This window comes from Cetorhinus maximus, unplaced genomic scaffold (genome assembly GCF_964194155.1).
Source record: "Cetorhinus maximus unplaced genomic scaffold, sCetMax3.hap1.1 HAP1_SCAFFOLD_257, whole genome shotgun sequence".
Lineage (NCBI taxonomy): Eukaryota > Metazoa > Chordata > Chondrichthyes > Lamniformes > Cetorhinidae > Cetorhinus > Cetorhinus maximus.
In genome coordinates, this window is record NW_027596217.1 from 153,791 (window position 1) to 158,394 (window position 4,604).

General features: G+C 47.8%; 1 non-coding gene across 1 annotated transcript; it reads left to right on the top strand.

Moving 5' to 3' along the window:
- The first annotated feature begins 1,172 nt into the window (after window positions 1-1,172).
- On the top strand, window positions 1,173-1,255 carry trnal-uaa (transfer RNA leucine (anticodon UAA)). The gene has a single exon. It is a non-coding gene; the product is annotated as a tRNA-Leu (tRNA).
- Window positions 1,256-4,604: the final 3,349 nt, after the last annotated feature.

The following is a 4,604-nucleotide window of genomic DNA, read 5'->3' on the forward strand; positions in this document are numbered from 1 at the left end:
TTGCATCATTCTATAATTGTATGGACAGAATGTTGGTCCAATTCCCTCTCAGCTGGGAGAGGATCAAACTCAGATCCCAGCTATTTTAAACACCACACCCCAACTAACTGAACAAGCCTGTCCTTTACTCTCTCTTTCCCACAACCTCTGCTCCTCACTTTTTCTGTCTTTCCAGCCTGTTCTGTTCCTCTGACCTTCATTGCTGACGTTCTATTGACCACAGCCGACTTACTGTCCCTATCACTCCCACCGTCTCTCTGCCCCTTCACCCACTTCCAAACCTCTCGGTTGAACAACCTCTCATTTCTGCTCATCCGCTTCATTAATATAAGAGGAAAACATTCACCACCAGACATTTCCAGACAGTCACCGTTACATTAAGACAAGGTTAAGATCCGATTCATTCCCTTTAAACACGGGGAGAGCAGGTCTCCCTTTTCAGACTCGGTGTCAGATGTGGTTTCACTCCCATTAGTCTGAGAGACACGGGGTCAGGAGTGGAAAATCTCTCCTTGGATTCTCTCTAATTAAAATGGTGAAGAAACCAAATTAAAACTCTCAAAACCAGGGAGTGAACAATGGTTCTTCTGTCTGACACAGTCTCAATGGAGTTATTTCCACCTCACTGTGAGCTAATCTTCTTACAGGGGATAGAATTCCCGGGGGAATTTCCGCACCGGCTCGTTCCTCACTTCAGGGGAATGGGACCCAGCCAGATCTTTGGAGCTCAGATTATGTTAATATTCCGCTGATGATATATTAATATTATCTGGTGTTTAAGCCACTTTTAATCAGGTTCATGGACAAATTCTTCCAACAACTCTTCTCCCACATTGCATCTCTCGCTTTCATTCATTCTTTATTCCTTACAATCCAGAAAGGGTTCGGAATCAGAGCTCACACTGAAACCCTCTGTACACAGACACCCTTCTGTTACCCTGTTTGATCCAAGAGACCACTCAATAAATTACACTCTTTATAAACACTGAAAGCTGTCTCACAGTGTTGGATAAGGAGTTAAATACACTGCAGTGTTTTTAGATTGTTTTCCAGTTCACAGTCTGTTCCAATTCATTAGCTTCGGAAGGACGAGCAGTCAGAATGAGAAATTGTACAAGGTCAGATGGCATCTGGATCACATTCAATTTCATTTGATTTAATGCTCCCCATATACCAGGATGGCCGAGTGGTTAAGGCGTTGGACTTAAGATCCAATGGACATGTGTCTGCGTGGGTTCGAACCCCACTCCTGGTAGTTGTGTTTTTCAGGTGTTACTTGTCATCTTGCTGCTCAATTTAACAGAAGCAATAGGAGCACCCAGTCCCTCGAGGCTTCTCTGTCATTCAATTAGATCATAACTCATCAGATCCTGGTCTCAACTCCACTTACTATCCTGTTCCCAACAACCCTTAATGCTCCTGTCATTTGAGATTCAGTCTAACTCAGCCTCGAGGATATTCAATGAGCCAGTCTCCGCTGCTCTCTGGGTTAGAGAATTCCAAAGATTCACAATCCTCTGAGAGAAGAAATTCCCCCTCATCTCTGTTTGAAATGGGTAATCCCTTCACACCATCATCCATTCTATTGTTTAATCACTCCTTCCTGTAGTAGAAGGGTTTGGCACATACAGGGTTAAAGTGGGACTGAGCCCAGTACCGCCCACACAATGATGTAGGAAGGCACATGACCCAGACCTAGGGTCAGTGTGGTGTTGAAAAGAGATGTATTAAGACCTGGACATGGAGTTAGCTCCTTGCCTGTACCCTTTACTGCGTATATGTATATCATTACAAGTAGTTAATAAAGACTTGCTGTTAATATTCAGAAGATTATGAAGATTTCTTGAACAGACAGATTGTGTGACCAACACCATCCCAACAAGGTGGCAGCTCAGGATCAAAAACCCTCAACTTAACTAAAACGCGTAAAGACTAAGACCTGAATTTTACTCTCGGGATGCGCCTGAAGTCAGCATAGCCGAAGCGGATGTAAAACCAGCTCCCGGATATAAAACCCACTCTTACGCTTGGTGGCCAATTAAGGCCCTCGCAGTGTAAAACGCGATCGCCGGATGCTTTTTCTGTGTGCAGGGGCGGGAACTCGTCAGGCACCAGGTCCAATGGGGACCTGGCGGACTATTCGAAAACGGAAGAGGCAGCTCCCTGAAGGCTGCCAGGAGGCAACTGGGTCGCTGCCTGAAGACTCTAGCCACTGGGCAGTGATGTCTTCGTCGTGCCCTCCTGCCTTGGCCTCCCTGCTGGCCCTACACCAACTGATCCCATGCCCACCTGGCCTCCGCTCCCTCCTGCCTCTCTCTTCCCCTTCCGTGGAGGTTCCACCGGTGGAATACACTGTCCCCATTAAATGGGATGCAGAGGAGCAGTGGCTTTAAAATGAAGGAGCAACTGTGCTGCAATACTCAGGGGGACCTTCCAGGGAAGATGAGGACCTGTGATGCTGAAACGTGGGCTTGACAATCAAACGAGATGCCAAGAAACTCTGGGGCAACTCTGGACTCACACAGCAAAGGACCGGCAATGACAGAGAAAGTGCTGCTGCTCTGGGGGCCTTTTATCCTGCCCGTGGATGAGGAAATGATAAAAATGTGATTTCCGCCCACTGGTTTTGCCCGTGCGACGAGTGACAAATTGCACGGATAACGTAAAATCGCGGTCAATTGGCCCTTTAATTTTTGGTGGGCGCTGCTCTGACTCCCCAGTGTGCCTGCTGAATTCCACCCACTGGTTTTGCCTGTGCAATTTAAATTACTCAGCCTCTCGGGAACGCGGCGACTGTCTCATTCGGAAAGCAACAAGCCTGCATTGAATTTGAACACCTCACGACTCGTAACAGTAAATCGCTGAACAAAATAAGTCCGCAAACAGCTGACCCAAGCAGCCATTGTTACAAATTTTCCTTTGAGAAGCACGCTGCCACCATGTTGCATAGCCCACCAAACCCGGCAAGCGTGGGAAACCCTTTGTATGACAGTGAACGGTGATGCCATCTTGGAAGCCTGTAACCTCTTAAAGCTGTACCCACACTTTAAACATCTTTAACATGGATCACAATTCAACACTTCCAACTCCACTTGGACTAACCCAAGGCCCAGGCCAGTCACAGAGTTAGGGTATTTGGTGCAATCTTTTTTAAGCTGCAGCATCGCTTCTGGTTTAAATAAAAAGTCAAAGGAAGAGCAAGTAACACACTTCTTTAGTCTACAGGCCCAATTGTAGATGACATCATCTTAAGACAGAATATTAATGAGTCATTTGCCAAGTTTAATGAGGTTTTAAAATCCTTTGATGTTTATTTCCACTTGCAATCCAAAAAAAATTGTAGAGAGCTAAATTCAACAAGACAGTGGGACAGCCTGGGGAGCCTTGTCGATTATTCCATCAATGATCTCGACAGGATGGCAGACGGGTGTGAATATGGAGATTGGGAGTCTGAACTCATCAGAGACAGAATTGTGGTGGGTGTTGCAGACGATTCACTCTGACCTCCAACAAACTAAAGATGATCTAACCTTGGACAAGGTAATCTGGATGTTAGACTGTCTGAGCCACAGGAGAAACACAGGACAACCCTAAGGGGAGAGAATACAACATGGGGCAGAAACAACCCTAAGTCCAGCTTATCAAAGTCACAAAGGCATCGGGACAATCCAAATCAGGGAAAGCAATCCCATACTTACCTGGTAGGGGAGAGACCATGATCACGGTTGCTTCTGAATATGTGTAAGGGTTGCTTTTGTGGGTATCATTTCTTTTACAGGGTGGTTTCTACAAAGGCTCTGGCCTTTTTGCTCTTTGATGTTGGAGGCTCTTCTGTGGCTGTTTGTTCTCCTTTTAAGGGGATTCAGTGCCGAACATTGGGAACTTAAAGAGGTGATGGCTGCAACCAGTCACACCCCACACCAGGGGGTAGGTAACAGCGTTAGGGTGGCGGTGACAGACCGCAAAGGAGGTGCACCCATGGATCGGGCCTTCTTCTTTAAGCAAATCCTTTTGGAGTCGTGTGGATTTGAAGCTGCGGAGATCTACTCCCTGCAGGACTTCCCCAGCGCTGGATATTTTGACGTGACCTTCAGGACTGTTGCTGCCTGCGTCTAGTCCCTGAAGGTGTTTGAGGAGGAGAGAGACCAGCCGGAGATGAAGATCCTGACGGTGGAGCCGCTCTTTGCTCTGCCGTTGCAACGGGACTGGGTGGTGACGGTGCATCTCTACAACCCCTATGTCCCTGTCGCCGACGTGCTCAACTTCCTCGCCAGGTACCTCGATAAGGTTGGGAGCTGCACCGAGGTTAGAGACACCTTTGGGATTTGGACCAGCAAATGCCAGGTTAAGGTCACGCTCAAGACCGACGGTAAGGGAGCCACCTTCCACCCTCCTTCCAGCTTCGCTATCGGGGGAAGCCGTGGCTACCTTGTCTACGCTTTGCAGCCCAAACTTTGTCGCTCACGCGGCAAGTCTGGTCATGTGGTGGCCAACTGCAGCGCCGCCCTCTGCAAGAACTGCAAACAGGAAGGGCATCAGACAAAGGACTGCAAACAGAGTAAGTGCTGCAACCTGTGTGGCGAGGCTGGTCACCTCTACAGGAC